The 18063-nt window shown below is 39.3% G+C and overlaps 1 pseudogene; it reads left to right on the top strand.

Moving 5' to 3' along the window:
- The first annotated feature begins 14972 nt into the window (after positions 1-14972).
- The window catches only part of LOC130173970 (ecto-NOX disulfide-thiol exchanger 2-like), a 160370-nt pseudogene continuing 157279 nt past the window's right edge, over positions 14973-18063 (top strand).

The raw sequence follows: 18063 nt of genomic DNA, 5'->3' as shown, positions 1-18063 counted from the left end.
TTCATGAAAGGAGGTAAAGATTCATTGTTAAGAACAGTCAATGACGGAGAAAGCTAATTGCTTCTCAAGCTAAAGCAGCTGAATGAATGAATTTAGAACTGGCTAAAGGCACACTCCACTATGGACATGAGGGCAGCTTTCACTTGATACTGATGTCAAGACAAGAAGATCCTTCACATATGTCAGCAAGGGACCACCTGAGCTGTACACAAAAGATGAAGAGTTTAAGTTGTGTTGTTCTGAGCAATCAACCTGCAACTCCACACCAAAGGTACTTCTGAAACTAAAGGTGTCAAGCAGCGTCTCATTTTCTATTTTCTTTCCTTTACTCCCCTCTCTGCCTTCCTTGTTACTTGCGCTGCTGTCAGGAATGATTTAAACTTTTCCACCAGATTTCTTTTCTTCTCAAGCTGGTGACATTTATTTACTTCCTCCTCTTTTTGTGAGAGAAATTCGAGCAGATGCTGCCAAACTGCATCCTGTCTTTGACACGTGTGATGTATGTTTATGTGTGCCTTTGAGAATGAGGAAGGGCTTGGAATGATTTCCCCATCTTACTAACTGGAGATGGATCCAAAGAGAACATGTGGCTATATGCTGTTAAACAAGGTGCACTGGCTCCCAGCACTGTCATAAATAACAGGAGGGAGGCTCTTTTCCAAGTCTGACTTCAGGGCAGCTGTTTGGTCGAGGATGTTGAGTCCTGCAGCCAGAACCGACACTGTCAGCTGTGATGTTGACATCAACACATGTGGCACAAATACTCACACAGTCTTAACAAATCATTTTCATCATTGCCATCTTTTTCCTGTTGTTCATGATCTGTAGAGGATGATGTAACATATAGTTACTTTCAATGTCGAGTGTTTCAGTATGTGCAATCAAATTATTACATAAAACTTTAATTCAACACATTAAATTAATAATTAATAAAATAATCAATAAAATAATTATTAAAATTAAAAAATTATAAAAAACAGAGTACATGTCTAGCGAAAAGCAGTTTTGTATCCAAGCAAAACTGCAACAAGCAATAAAGTGCAAAGTGATGCATATAGAGATTTATAAATAACAGTGATGAATACACTAAGATATACACAGTATGGACAGTATTAATGTTAAGAAATGTTCACAATAAATGGCAAATTCAACAAGCAGAGACAAACATGACAAACATGGGTTGTTTGTAAATTAAATTAGTAACAGATGGACAAAACATGTTCAGTTGTACTTTTTCCAAAGGGCGCAGTTATGGAATTGACCCAAAAATTTTATGAATTATGCTCAAAAAAACCTTGATTAGTTTGTTTCAACGAGGGATTAATTAGTGTATTGTACCCATATTTCTTGTGGGACTCTCGTCTTCCATTTTGTATTATTTAGCATATAAATGAGGAGTCAGTTTTCACATGGAATGGTTTTCTGGTCACAAACGATGAGACTTCTACCCATCAAATACTGGAATCGCTTGAGCTGCCGTCAAACCCTGATTTTATTCCTGAAACCATTTCAGCCTTTGTTATTCTGTGTTTGATGGGATCCATTTGTTATGTCTGGGCATCTGCTTTGCAGTGTGGAGCCTCTGCCAGCTTTCAAGCAGACGTCTGTTTCTGGCACTGGGTTGTTGGTTCCTTGAGTGAAGGAAAGCATGACAGTGCCTGTCATGTCTTAAATGTGTCAGCGGGGACTCATTAACTAAACAAATCTGTGCCATCGCCCGGCAGTCCAACAAGACTTCCAGCCTCAGTGAATGAGAGGAATTGTAAACAAAGGAGCAAATGGTGTCACAAACAACCCCTCTCAAAAGAAGACAAAAATTCGCCCTCACCTTTTATCCTAGTGTGAGGTGATCAACTGATCACTGTCTATATCTTTCTGCAACTGAAAAATCATATTCCCCTCTGATTCAGTTGACACTAGAATTTGCAGCCACTTTTTTGGCAAAAAAAGGCAAATTGTCCATATTTCAAGAACTGCAACAATGTTTTGCACAAGTAAAGCTAAAGATAGGCTGCACTGCTGAAAATTACATGTTTGGGTTCATGCAATATGTATTTTAAGGTGCTCCTGTATAGAAGTGCAAAATATGGGAGAGGGAATGGAAACTAGCCGCTGCACCTGATTTATCACCACAGACTGCAGGAGAGGATGTTGCATCTGAAATGTAACATCTGAGGAAAGCAGGTGTAAAGTTTGCAACACTGTCTTACATGAGGAGGGTGCTGGCAAAACCGAGAGAGAGGGAGAACGAATTATGAAATGATGGAGATGCTTCAATGAAGCCAATAAAGAAAACAGCAAACTAAAAGAGTAATTGGAAAGTTGTTTTACAGAAGCTCTCAGCACTACAATACAAAAACAAAGAGCAACAGTGTGACAGTTTCTTACAGTGGTATCTGCTTCCTGACCTTTAAAGGCTCATAGCAGCTCCAGTCCTGTGCAATAACAGGCAACTATTAATATCCATTAAGCAGACCATTTATCTTAGTTTTATCTTTATCAGAGATGATTTAGTCAAAGAAGTTAAAAAACAAAACAAAACAAAACCTTCTGCCAAAATTTTCCCACTTTTATTTTTCACAGTTTATTCTATCACTGGTGTTGTGATAGAATACTGGCTGTTCATTTAACTCCAGATATAAAACAGCTCAGTCAAAACATTGTGATTTTTCTCTGTTGTTACATCGATATAATTATTAAGGCCTCAGTGTAAATCTTCTGATACTATTGTTTCTCTTAATATGAAACACTTCGGTGAGGAGAGAAGACAATCAGAGACGAACATTTTACCCAAAATGCTATTCCATTACCTCTAACAATCCTGTGCTCTTAGTGGGAAGTAAATAAGAAGTTCCTTCTGGCTTTCCACTGAAAAGGAGGAGGTACTTCATCACACAGATAAGAATGCAGTCTGAGGCGCAGCTACAGGAGAGGAAAGGAGCCAGAGTCTTGCCTGTGAAGTATGGATTAGTTCTGGTAAAGTTAGTATGATTAATCCAATGCTAGGGAGCTGGTGCGAAGTCGCCTGCTCTGCGCTGTGCTGCTGCTGCTGTTTTCCTGCTGTGCAACCAGGAAAGATGAATAGACTCGTGGTCGTGGTGTTGTATTTCCTTCCTCCATTGCAGTGCACACATTGTCCTCCTTTAGTAGCCCATCTGTGATGCATTTCTTTGATTGCAAAGTAAAGTCAGTGTTTTCTGTAAATAGGATTAACAAATTGGTGCATTCTCCTCTGCTCTTCCTCACATTTTCTTTGGCTCTGTGTGTATTGTACCTGGTACAAAATTATATAAATTGTAAATGTGTTAATCCTAAGCACATGTTTTACTTTGACTCACCTCCCATCCTTTAAATTCCCTGCAGAACTCAAAAATCAGCTCTTGGCATGCTATCTAACCCGAGAGCAAAGAACTAAGAACATATATGCTGCTCATTTGCATATTCTGCAGTTCTGTAATAGTGTTTGATTTTCAAAGAAGAGTAAATGTAATATCTTCACATTTCAAGAAGAGTGTCCAAACCATTTTCTCATGGTTAATTTTCATGTTTAATGGAATATATGCTCTTGGAAAGACCTTTACAGGCTTCTCACTGTAACTATAGTGTGCCCTACTTTCATGTATAGGCTTAAATCTGAGTATGCACTCTTTAGCACTCATGGACAGATAACAGAAGTATATAATCGTTCTGGAATTTTCTTTTCCTGCATCCCAAGCCATTAATAATCATTACACATTTGTTACTTCAGGCTTGTTAGGAGTCTGTTAAAGAAGTGTTTGCATGTAAGACGGAATGAAAAACCTCAGTGGTATATGTACGAAGAAAATTGGTATTTTGGCTGTGATGAATAGGTGCTGCTGATGTTGTTTTTGTGTAGTTTTCTTTCATCCTGCACTGCCTTTAGAAAAATTGCTTTTGCATTTACCAATTCAGTAGTGATTTTCACAAGGTGTTTTTTTTGGGTTTTTTTTTGCCATACGGCATTGTGTTGTTTTCTTCTCCTTTCCCACACAATAGAAGATGCTGTGCACAGGTGTGTCCAAGGATAATATGCATTCACCAGAAACCTCTGCACTGTAAAAGCACCTTGTGTGTCTGGTTTTTAATAGAACAATGCTGATACCATGGCTTCTCCAGCATCCTTCTGAATTGTGCTCATACTTCAGATGACAAAGTATCAACAACTCCGCCTGTGTGTCAGCCATAAATGAAAACAAAGAAGGACATGTCAGCTACTGAGAAAATCTATTAGATCAGATATCTATCACAGATATCTATCTTGTATATACAGTATACTGTACTATATAATACTGATATGAAATCAACCAAAAACTTGACATCTTCACAACAAAAGTTTAGATTTCTTTGTTTGGAAAAAAAAAACAAGGAAAGTGTCTTCCTTCTAAACACTTACTGAAAAACAGCAAGACACTGCAGTGAAAAGCATGCTAGAGGTGATGTAGAGGTGAGCACAATGAAACTTCCCAGTTGTATTCCGTGACAACTATTTTTTGAGCGTACACAAAGAGAAGAATTTTCTCAAGGGGTGGAGGGAGGATCCATAAAATGTTTTCTGATGGAGTCAGAGGTCCTAGCAGATGGGTGTTAGTGCATAAAACTACAAAACCAGCAGAGCTTCTGGCCACCAGGGATCAAACAGGGAGTCACACTTAGATCCTTTATTCCACAAAATGTTTCCTACTATTAGAAGAGAGTTAGGTTTTTTGTCTATAATAATAAAAAGTTCCTGGGTCCGCCTCTTAGCTGAGACAAAAGCTTTAATGTCCACTGTTCTCCCATGATGATCTTATTTTTACAGTTTCCTCTCATTAAATTAAACTGGCTGTGGTGCAATATGTTTTTATGATCCAGCATCAATGTTAACAGCAACAACAGTGAAATGAAACATGTCTTTGTAGTCACTGTCAGTCTCACAGCTTGCACTTCTGACCAGCTTCCCACACAAAGGAAACTTGTTTGGAGTCAGGTCTTTAACAACACTGCTTGTACTCCTATCCTGTTGGCCATTATTCACGGTGACAACTAAGCCACATGTAATGAACAGCTTTGGCTCCGTGTTAGAGCTGAAGCTAGGCCTGTCCTTATTTGAGATAAAGATAGGTTATTGATCAGTGGTCCTAAACCATTAGCTTTCTGCCGGGATTTCTGGTATGCAACAAATACAATGGTCAGGATGCTTGGACTGCAACAAGAAAGGCAGAGGGAACAGGGAGTGTGGTGGATAAACTGGACAGATGTGCCGGTCAGCAGAAGTGAAAAGTTAATTATTTTCACACAGTTACGGTTTTTCTCCTTCATAACTCATAAAGATAGAGATGAGGAACATATAAACAAGATTAAGAATCTACAGCCACGTGAGTAGCTCTGTGAGGCCCTACTTAAGTTAACGCTAAATGCTTAGCATGCTAACATGCTTATGATGACAATGCTTGTATGCTGTTTGATTAGCTGACATAGTGTTTAGCGTCTTCTGCTGTGTGAAATGAATGTTTTACTTTCCTGTGTGCGCATCCTCTGTCAAACGACATAGAAATAAGGCCACCATCGGCTGGCCACGTGTCCTCCTTCCTCATCCGCTCTGCTACATAGCCAATATTCTGAGTGCACCATGCGGGTTCTCCTAGTGCACTGCATATTGCTGTACTTGTTTATGTGAAAGCAGTTATGCACTCAAAATTACAAGTGTAAGTATGCAAATAGAGACACAGCCTCAGCATGTCAGCATACTCACATTTGTGAACTAGCACTAAACACAAAGGACAGTGATGGGACTGTTCTTTGTTTTTCAGTTTTGTGCTGCTAAACCAAAGCATTGAACATTCAATTTTGATTGATGCTGTAGGCAAAGGACGGAGTTCATCAAGTCATGAGGGAAACGTGGTTTCTGTAATGAGGATAGTGAAGGGAGCTTTGTGGAACTTGTGACCCTTCCCTGTGTGCTAGAATATGTTAGCAGTGAATTAATGATGCAGATTATAATAACTGTGAAAATCCAATAATTCTGGTCATCACAAGACCCTTGGGGCTCTTCTTTCTCATAGTAAGCTACTGTCCTTTCAATCTGCCTCTGGTGGCATTTTTGTGTTCTTCCAGATAGTTTTTCAGGTTTCAGGGCTAATAATAAAGTCACAGTGTCCCTTCCAGGCCTTTGAGCTGTCTCTGGCTCAGATGAGCTTCTGCAACACTCAGCAAGAAGGTTTTACTTTGCAGTGCAGCAAATGAAATACAAAAAAAAAAAACATTGTTTTACTTTTGTCTGTGGTTAAGACGGAACTCTGACCCTTATTAACCACTTGTCTTGGTGTCCTTGAACTAGTAGCAGTGTAGATAAATTGGAGCTTGAGGGTCACATATTTTGTAGATGGGTTTAAAAGAGAGTGGGAGAGTGTGTGTGCTTGTGTTCAGAACTTGTGAGGTTGGGTTCTACCTCACCAGTGGTGGGTTCTCGAACGACAGGTGGATTGTGGAGATTTTACAGCACAAAGAGGATTTTGCTGGCAACATCTCTGCATGACACCTGATAATGGTGTCATTGTCCCCTATGAGGAGGTCTGTCCTTAGATCAGGGAAGAGCTCCCTTTCATCTGAGGAAGCCCCTGGAGCTGCATCTCTTACGCATTCCTCTGCAAGGCTTTGACAGTATCTTGGAGGGCTTTAATCAGCTTTTCTATGCAGACACCAGGACCTGCTGCTGCACCGTGTTTTTTTGTTTCTGTCCAAGCTGCTGATGTGGTCTCATCAAAGAGTACCAGAATGTGGCACTAGATAAATGAATACAAAAAGCACACACATTTCTTCTCTGCGGCTCAAATCACACATAAGAGTGAGCCTTTTTCATTTTTTGCAAAGATATGCAAATTCATACAATCTGCTCTTTTGTCTGAGGGCAGCAGTCCAGGGATAAAAAAAACCCTGAGAGCACAGGCTCAGTCTTTATTCTATTTCTCCACAACTACAGGCTTACAAGAGTGAGTGGAAAATTACAGAGTGTTAAGAGTGCTAACATTTGACTTAGGCTGATAAACATATGACATGAAAAACACAAGACATGCTACAGAACAAAAACACACTCACATGTGTGGGCACAGCAGAGATTAAGGGAGATTGTCAGAGAGGGAAAGATGGAGAGACAAAAAAGGGAGAGATGGATAAAGGGGATGAGACTTTGTTAGAGAGAGAGGGGGGTTGCAAAAAAGATCAAAAGTGAAGTGGTGATAAAAAGAAAAGGGGTGGATAAAGAGGGAAATTAAATGAGAAGTTCCCTGAGAGTGATTAGAGCACACACTAACTGATGGTGAGTATCTTTATTTATTCTAGCTACTTTTAGCCACATATATCTGTCATCTGTTTTTCATTAGTGCTGATCTCTCCCGTCCTTCACCCCCATCCCTCCATCCCTCTAATCCTCACCCTTCTTTAGATGATCTTTTTCATGCATCGCTAACAGCTGAACTGCCCATTTGGCTCTTTCTGACGGATCCTGCCATTTGTGCTCGAGTGACGTCAAGCCATCGCCCTCTGTCTCTGTCAACTAATTGGACCCTGTCCTCTCTGTGGCCTTCAGGGACTCAGACATAATTAAAGCAGAGAGATGGGAAGTGTCAAGTTCAGGGCTGCTAACCACACCCTCTTAATTGGTGCGAGTGAGAGGTGGAGGGCAGGGCAGGGGTTTGCAGGATTGGTCGGATTTGGATGCCTCGTGGTTTCTCCTATCAGTTGTGACTGGCACTTGAATGTTGCAGAAGGAGGAGAGTGATGGTAATGAATCTGGAGTGTGTCTGATGCATAATTACCACAGAATGAGCATGCTGAGCCATAAGCAAAGAGAGGATGTGGTTTTAAATAAGCTCATGTTCATGATGGATATATTTTTGCTCATTTAAATGAAATTTCCAAGTTTTTAAAACTTGGCTCTTTTTTCATAGTCTTAGCTGTCATTTCTGTCAGTTATAATGACATTGTATCCTAAATTAAAGGCCCTGGAAACATATTTTCATCCGCCTCTTTTTACGAACAAACAATTTTCTGCCAAAGTGGGAACAGTTTTTGTTATTTCACATGACAGATTTCTGTCTGTGCTGTTTTGTTTGTACTCTTCTCATGGTCACATATTTCTGTGCACCAATCAGGATTAACCAACATTTGAATCAGAATCATGGTAACCCTTTTAGGCCACTGTCAATTAAAATCTGCAATCAAACCATGCCCACACAGTCCTGATGAAACAGATTAGTTAAATATATTGAATTAAACATTAGATATGTTTTTTTTCTTCAAATTTTAAGCTTCATTATAAAATTTGAGGGAAAAAAAACATATTGCTTACAACAATAAGAATTGTGTAAACAAGAAAACTAATTAGCCATATGATCAAAACCACTTCATCTGGAGGTAAAACTCAAGCGTGTACACCTGAAATGTCACTGATAATTTTTTCATTGCACAGGGAACGAAGTGAAAATTCAAATCAATTTTTATATGTATAACCCAAAATCTCAAATCGGAAAATTTGCCTACAGACAACTGGGATGCTAGGGATGCCTTTGTACTGTAGGTAAACCAGGGATGCTAAGGTCAGTGCCTCAACCCCTTAGCCACCCAGATGACCCCCAACAACGCCTTTCCATTTTGGTGGTGTACTGAAGCGGTCAGTGCTCATTGTATTCACTCCTTTGTGACGTGCCTGCTACCACACCGCTCACCTTGGTGTTTCATTGTGAGGTGTGATGAGGTCACATTATAGATTATAGAATATAGATTTTAGAAATTTCGCCATGGTCTCACATCTCAGCAGCTGACTTGGAGAGTATGTTCCCGCCACATCAACAAAAGTGCCCAAGTTGTAAAGAACTAGAATTACCCTTACAGATATTCTCTGATCTCTTTTGCTAGCATGACATTTTACTTTCTCATCCTTATCCTTAGCACAGTGAAAACCAATTGTTGGCCTTGTGTTAACGTTGTCTAAGGGCAAGTGTATGTGATGCTTATCTGCACAGATGGTACATTTGGTGCCAGATATCATGACCAGCTAGCTGCACAACCCAGCTGCCAAAATGTATTAGAGTGCCCACTCACTGTCACGGAACTGTTGGGTTGTGGAACAGGATCCTTGTGGCATTTTAATGTGAATTTGGACTCCCTTGTGATGAAAACAAATACTTTAGCCTGCCCCCGTCGCTATATTGATGATGTTTTATGTTCAGATGACCTCCAGACTCTGTTGACAGGGATTCAGCAATATAGAGAGGTTAAGAGCTGTTATTATGTGCTCTACATGAAAACCTTACATCAGTATTCATGCTGGGGGGGAACCCTCTAGAGACAAACTGGTCTCCGTGTGGATTTAATCCAATTTACCGAATGCTGCCTCTGACAAAACGCCAATCTCTTTTCTCCCCCAATGAGAAAATAAGTGACCTCAACACAAGGTTCCTGGAACATAAAACACTTCAGCCACAGTTTTTCTTTCTTGTTATCACTTCTTTTTCTTTGCCCCAACACATTACATCACTCAAACTGGTAAATGCCAGCCCGTTGACTCGGACAATGCGGTGCTCAGTTAATGTGGTGTGGCTCTGACAGGCTGGAGGATTGCGTCAACCTTCCTGGTCCAAATGATCCCTCGCTAATCACTAATGAACAAGAAGGTACGGAGAGGAGTCATCAAACAGATGATGGGAAATAATGAGAATTAATGATGATATGGCATGAAGGACAGATAGCACAAAGAGACAGAGGAGACAGGGAGTGGGAGAAAAAGTGGGCTAGAAGTGAACAAGAGGACTACATAGAGATATGAGGAGAAATGAATGAAAAGCCAAAAAAGACAAGTGTCTGGATCTCACAATCATTTGCTCCCTGTCTTTTACTCGACTGAGGTCAGTAGAGTTAATAGGATAATTCGATATTTTGTTAAAAGGCCCGTATTTTACACTTTTCCGGTGTTTTCTGGTGTAGCTACCCGTATCCTGTCTGTAGCTTCATATTTAACAGATATGAAGGAGGCATTGTTCTTCTCATCTAACCAAAATGTCTGACTGGAAGATTTCTCCCTGAGTGGCCTCTTTAAAATATCATTTTCTCAACCTTCAGAGTGCCAGATTCTTGAAACCTCCTATTAGATTGGAAAGAACATAGCAACACATCATACCAGACTATTTACATTGTAACACACGTTGTGGAGCTTTACACATTTTCTGCTAAATACAGAAGCACAGAACATACAACAGAAGACAAATCCTGAGTGTGTTTTCTGCTCAGAGAAGGGGAAGCGAAGAGGATGTTAGGATCTTATGAAGTGAGTGGATCCCCACTGTGATTTAAAATTCACGCTATGTGTGAAAGTACAATAAGTGGATTTATTTGATCCACACAACATTCAGGGAGAACATCTACAAATGCAGGATCTGAAACTGTTTTAATATACATTTCCATTATGAAAATCAGGTTAGCTTCCATGCTGAAATGGTTGTAACAATAGTGGGAGTGCATCGGGAGGGTTTGGTAAAACGTGTCGTGATTTATCAGCCAAGATATGGGTGAGATATCAGTGGGTTGCCTCTACCCAGCATACTAAGTTACGTTCCATAATCGAAGTTTCCTAACTTCATTAAAAATTTAGATGGGGCTTTCAGGAATGATCAACTGACCTGTAAATTTTGCCTTATTGGAATGAGCTGGGTTGAATTCATGCCTCTTTGACTGAAGAAACTGTTACGGTGACGTTTTCCGTGATGGGAAAGATTTTTCCTCATTTCTAAGGGAAGTGGAAATTTTCTGGCAGGAATTACTTTGATTTATTACACCCCCACTTTCAAGCCACCCAGTTCACTTTGCTGCAGAGGACTGTTGTGTTGTTAATGCACAGTGCTATCTGTAAAAGCCACAGAAGGTCTCCTGCATCTGTTAGGTATTATGTCAAATTAGCATTTGATTAAATGAATTTTCTGACTAAGCAAGCCATGGAGAGCAAACCACTGTCTGAAAATTGAAGAAATGCAAACATCATCCCCCAGGGACATGCAAATAGAATAGGAGCACATACTGGCTTTTATTCATTTCTATTGGGTGACAAAGGTAATTGAATTCAGTCTGGAAACCATTAAGATTATTTATGACTGCTTTTCGTCAGAGGAAACAAACAGTGAAAGAGAGCCCTGTTTGGCTGTACATTTCTGCATGGCCACTAAATGCCAATGCAGCCAACGCATGAAGCACATCTTGCTCACTCATTGGGAGATTTTAAATCTCTTTTCTTGCTTGTTTTGTATAAAAATAGATTGTCTTAGGCTTCAAAACATCATACGGAAAAAGCAAAGCTCTGATCTACTTAGTGCTTGCATTCAACTATGTGCTGCTGTCAAGCCAGCCAAATCCCACCTGGCCTTTTTCAGTGACATCAGCATCAAATGATCAATATCGATGTTTAAATTTGGCTCATTCAACACTTATACACAGTGCAGTGACTTAATTGAGCTCTCACTTACATCACAGCACACAGCACATTTCACTTTGCTTGGATATTGCACAAGGCCTTTTCACACTTGCAGTAATACTGGAAGTGGTAACCCAGTAACCACCTACCTTATGTACAAACTTCAGAGGCTTGCACTTGAGTTGAGTATTTCTATTTCATACACTTTATAACTGTGCTCTACTAGAATTCAGAGGGAAACAAAATACAAAATGCCTTCAAAATCCCCACACATCCAATAGTTGTCAGCAACTGCTGTGGTTTGTGCTGCTAGAAACTGATTGCTAGGTCTAGTCATACGTATACTATCACAACTCTGATATATTGGCCCTGGATTTTCATACCGTATGGGCTGTGTTACAAATATAGGCGTCATCTTGGCGTGTGGAAACCATGACAACACCCAGGTTATGTTACAACCTCCACTTTTACAACAGTAAAATCATACTAGCACATGAATGCAACATAATCCAATAATATAATACACAATATTATAACACTCACAGGGACAGTGTTTACACATTGAATCCTTTCTTAGGTATTTGATAAGATTTTAAAACACCGAAATGTAGCTTACCTGCTGCTTCAGCGCTGTCTGGGTGAATTAGATTTGATTGACAGTCCCTTTTACTTTAAACCAGTGAATTAAACAAGGACAAGAAAACACATATTCTTAGGAACCCTGTAGGATTTTTAAGGGCCTTTTAGTATGTTTTGCTAATAATGATTAATAAATTCAATGCAGGGCCTTTACTTGCAATGGTATATTTCTACAATGAGGTATTGCCACTTATACTTAAGTAAATTATCTGAGTACTTCTTTCACCACTTGGATGCTTACATAGTCACACAACTACGTACAGAACTGGTAATTTTCTGCATCAACAGTGAATATCTGTCTCTCCTGGGTAAACCTTTTACCTTAAGTAATCAGCAGTGCTGTTGATTATATACATACTTAATTAGTTCGAAATGCAATCGGCAAATGAAGGCAATTAACAGTATGTAGATTTCTTAATAAAGGCCCTTACCTCGTTTATGCACAGAGAGATCTCCTGGAAATTTCAAGCACACTTGATTACCTATTTTAAGCCCTAAGAAATTCTGCGCCAACAAAATCTGGTAGTTGATTTAAATATTACAAATTTACAAATTTGAAAGGTCACACAAGTCACCTCTTAGTAAAGCATCAGTAAAGCTAAACCCCCCTGTTCTTATTTTATTTAGCCCTTTATGCACTCTGTAGAGCACATTAAGAAGGAAACTCTATTTCAAGCTACAGATTATAAATGACTTGCTGTTTTCATAAAAAAACTAAGTTACAGCACTCTCTGACTGTTGATGTATTCATACATCAGGTGTTTCACTTTAATGCATTTCATATGCCGTGTTGCCTTGACATATAGGCACCGCTGCAGATATTGGCTGTAAACATGTAATTTTCACACCCAGAAAATGGCTGCGCAGACTCAGAAATCAGCATTAGTCCGCTGTGAACAGCAGATGCCTCATTTATTTCTGTAATTACATCAAAGTTATTTAAAAATCAATGCTGAGAACACTTTGCTGGGCATGATGGATGCACTGTGTTCCTAATTCTTTTCCACTTCAGGATATGTCTGACATGCTGTTTATCTCTGACCTTTTTCTAGTTGCAGGGTGAAGGGACAGTTATTCAAAATCATTTTTCAAACAGTCATTGGTGTCAAGTGGTAAATGCAGATCATCACATTGGAACAAAAAACAATTCCAGACAGGGTAAAGAGAAAATTGAGGGTCATCTGCTACACAGTATTTACCTAACTTTTCATTTTGAAAGGCTTTCAAATTATCTCACCTGCCCTGCAGTGTTTGTAAATGGTGAATAATTTGGCAGGGCACAATACAATCAACGCAGCCACTCCACTTCCTTTAGAAATATTACAATCACCTCTGCTACAACATCTGAATGCTTGTACTTGTCAATCATTGCTGAATTGCTGCTCCATCCTTTGCTGTTGTTTCTGCAGTATGTGACTTTAAATATTGTAGTATTACTTGTAGTATACTTCATATGGGAGTCAATTGGTTTTTACCAACTTGTTAGAGCCTCTCCCATGACAAAACAAAACTAAAAATATACAGCACATGCAATGAGCAGATGATGTTAAACTAACTTGGGAGGAGATAACACATTTGGTTAATGTGTTGCTCAGGTGTTGCTTCCCAGCGTAGAAAACAGTTTGGATGCAGGAAGAGCGCTTCCACCAGCCAGTATCTAACTCCTGTGAGAGGATGCAATGACATTTGTGCATGTTTATAATGTGTCCATGTGACTTGCTTTTGTTCTGCTCTAAAAAAAAAAGGGTGTGAAAATCGTTTAGTAGGAGTCAGTCACCATAATACCAAGCTGACAGAAAAGGAAGCCATATATATGAATACATATTCATCCAATGAAAATGCATTTTTTGCTGGTGCAAAGGCCCCCATTCTCATGCACTGTCACAAAAATGGATCCCCATATCCTGCTATGAACTAGGCTAAGGATTACTAATGAGGACAGGAACAAACAACCTAGTTACCCACTGCTGTGACAAATTCCACAGTGTCCTCACACACTATGACAAACTCACAGCCTTAGAAGTGACAATAAATATTAAATGTTGGATTAATCTTTTTTTCTGGATGTTAAAATAAAATCTAAATTTAGACGAGGCACTTTGTGTGTGTGTGTCTTTATATATATATATATATATATATACTTAGCATATAAGTAGTTTTTGTAACCATTAGAAACTGATGGTTAGCCGACCTCTGTGACCTGAATGTAGTTTCTCACATGGGGGCCACAAACTAGGGCTATCTCCCATTACAGACATGTCAACAAACTGTGAGCAGAATGGCTGCAAATGCATCACAGTTACATCAAAATAAAATACAATAGCAACATATATAATATATAACATAATAAAATTAATTCAGCTGATTTTATAGGACCTATACACTGTTTGTATCTGGTTTCACTTGATAATGAACTGCTACAAAGAAGCTAATTCAGGCCATTTAAATCTGGTGTGACTAAAGTTAGTCACTCTTGCTTTCTTGGTTATTGTATTCATAAAAGACAAGTCTGAAGAACTGCACTTTGTAAGTAATTTCACACCATGGTACAATGCACCCATTGAATATTTACTACCTATCACTGTAATTTGTAACATGGGAAAAAAGATGCACCTGCCTTCAAATTAAAAGCCTAAGGTTTTTCCAAAGATGAAGATAACGAATTAAGTATTCAGGTCAGATGTACATGGAGGTGCTCTCTGAAGAAACACTGATTAGCGGTACTTATAAACTAAGTCCTTCTGTCATTTGTCTCAAAAAGCCAATGTAGAGCGTTGCTGACTGATTGTCACCATGGGATTTATTTTGAAAATCACAATCGGAAGTTCTCTTTAAGCGAATTGCTAGTTTTACTCTAGCTTAGCGCATGCTGTGAAGCAGGTGCTAACCTGTCACCGTTGGCTGGCACAGATACAGACCTGTACTGTAGTGTCCCTCCTTTTCTCCTGCAGTGTAGCCGCCACGAAACTCCTCCACTTCAAGGACTTATTTCAAACTGAGAGACTTATCGTCGGTTGGACCGTTCAATCTCAAAACCTGAGGCAAGGGACAATGTTTCTCCTGCAGTACACCGGTAGGCAGGTCACAGCATCACACGTTACTCACACAAAGCAGAGATTATATTCAAAGAAATTGCATTGAAAGTGTGTCAGAGTGTGTAGTTTCATTTTATTTAATTTTTCCCCACTGACGCTGGTGTGTTCCCGTGTAACTCATTGAGTTAATTTTGGTATACCATGTTATTTTAGCTAACATCCATTCTTATTTTTATCACGTGCACAGTTGTGACGGGGTTAGTTCTGCAGTCAAACTTTTACTTCAATAAAACTACAAAAGTATTAGCATCAAAATGTACTTAAAGGACCAAAAGTAAAAGTACTCATTCTGCAAAATGGCCGATTTCAGAATTATCTACATCATATTATTGATTCATTAAGTGTACATCACTTGCAGCTGCTAAAGGTGCAGCTGATATTAATTAGCCAGCTGTATATATTCACACAGTTACACACATTCACACCTGGAGGCTGACCAGTACAACCACAGTCTGACCTGCTGGCTACTCAGCAGCTCCACTGGAGCAGCTGGGGGTAGGGACCTTGTTCCAGGGCGCCACAGTGATGTTGATGAGGGTTGTTGAAGTGCTGCTCTTTAACTTTTCCCATCCAAATTTAATCCTGCCATTTTGTATTATTAGTCTCATTCAGCAAAGTGACTGGTAACTAAAGTTTAAAAAGATATGTGTAGTAAAAAGTACAATATTTGTGTCTGAAATGTAGAGGGGGTAGAAGTATGAAGCATCATGAAATGGAAATACTTTTCATACATAATACATACTACTACAACAAAATTGTACTCAATTGCAGTACTTAAGTAAGATGTACTTTGTAATTTTTCACTGTGGGTTTAATGTTTAAACTTGTTCCATGATGCTTAAAAGTTTCTATCCCTCCAAAACTTTATTATAGGATTAGTTTACTCCCTTTCATAATGAGATGCATCTTGCTCATTTGACTTTATAATATTCTTTATCCTTTTTCTCATCCTGTGAGTGATGGGGAACATGGGTGAAGTGTGAAATAACTGCTGAAATATCATTTGATTTGGCTTGGATAGGGATGAACAAAGTTAACTTTATCAGGCTCTCCAGCCACAAATCTGATAGGCGTGAAGGATCCTAAACCTTCCCCCCTTTTTTTTTTTACCACTCACTCGTGGTTTCATAAGAACATATATAACAGATTCAACAACAACAAATAACAACGCATAGACCAGAATTTCAAGTCTATTCCCATACTGTATCTAAGTAGATATGTGTAAGCACTGGACATAGACAAACACAGATAATAAAGGCATCTTCATACTTTAACTTATTAACTTCTTGGAGTTGCTGGTTTCTTACTGGGGAGCAACACTAGCAACCAGTACTGGGCTCAGCCTTTGTATGACTGCTAGATTAAAGTCATCCAGGTTTTAAAGTGAAGTGATTTTGTCTTATTTTCCCTGCGTTTATTTCTCTGTGATCCTTTAACTGTGATAAAAAAACAAAAAACTGTTTACCGCCCTCACTGAACAATTGGGGGATCAAACAATCCAAGCACCGCCCACCAACAGGCTTACCAGTACTCAGCTTTATTTCAACACTTTGTTCACCGTTTTAGCCGCCTCCGTTTTTACAGAGCTGTGATTTATTTAGAACTTACTTCAGGTCTCTCACACCCAGTCTAATGATGGATAAGTGCTCATAATTTGACGATTAGTTGCCCCAGTAACTAGCCGGCCAAGCGCTGAGAATATGCAAGCAAAAATGTTTCTAACGCAGCAGCTCTGTAAACACAGCTGTGAAATTCAGTCATACAGATGACCTGTTGTAAATCCTTATGTTTGTGGACTTGATGCTGTATGTGGAAGGCAAATGTTCATTATGATATAAGAAGCTAGTGGATAACATTGAAGCACAGTGTCAAATTAAACTGGGGCTGTGTGGAGTTTGTAAGACATGGGTAGAGTAGGGATTGTCTAATGAAAATATAATCGGTATCAATATGAGGGACTAAGAGTCAGGATATTTCAAATTTGAGGATTTGTTGCTCTTTTATGTCATCAAAATGATTTGATTAATTCAGAAAATAATCAATAATGAAAATACTTGTTAGTTGCAGCCCTAAAGAAAAAGAAACGGATGTTCCAGTTTGAGAAGCTGGAACCAGTGATATTGGGACGGTGGGCATATTTGATTGATAATGAGTTTAAACAATTCATTTCTTGTCAAAACTGCTGCCTCTTAAATTTGTATAGATTAAGTAGCAGATTAATTGACCATCAGTTTCGCAGCAAAAGAAACAATGTCCATTAAGAATTTTAAATAAGGCAGGGCACATTGAAGCTACGTGGTGGGTAACTTCAACTCTCTGTCGTCAGCTTGTGTCAGGAAAAAGTAGATGAAGTGATTCCTAAAACGGATGTTTTATGTTAATGTTTCCTGAGTCCTTTAGTGACGGAACAAAGTCTTCCCCACTTTCAAGAATGTGATGGGCGACATCCTTGCATCCATCACTATAAGTGGAGGCTGAGTGGCCTCAGGAGCAACCATGGTTGAGTTAAGGTCTATCATTCCCTGTGACAGCCATTTACCTCCACACTGCACCAATCCCCTCTCTGATCAATGAGCAGGACATTGTTGGATTGCCTTCAGGAGGGAGGGGCTCTCAGAGAGGGTTGACAGAGAGAGAGAGAGACAGGGGAGAGAGTGTACGGGATATCTGCTTTGTTTTGAGTTCACAGTGGCCCCAGGATAATGGTGCTATAGCTAAATTAAAGCACAACTGAATGCAGAGTGATATGTTGTAGGATGTGAAGAGATTTGTCAGCTTTGGAAAAATCTCCCTTTTAAATGAGGAAACGTAAGCTCAGTTTTGCTAACAATTCAGCAGTAAGTGTGTGTCTTGTAACAATGGCTATGGGGA

This window comes from Seriola aureovittata, chromosome 8 (assembly GCF_021018895.1).
Source record: "Seriola aureovittata isolate HTS-2021-v1 ecotype China chromosome 8, ASM2101889v1, whole genome shotgun sequence".
NCBI lineage: Eukaryota > Metazoa > Chordata > Actinopteri > Carangiformes > Carangidae > Seriola > Seriola aureovittata.
The sequence above is the reverse complement of the archived record's forward strand: the minus strand, read 5'-3'. Positions and strand labels throughout refer to the sequence as shown.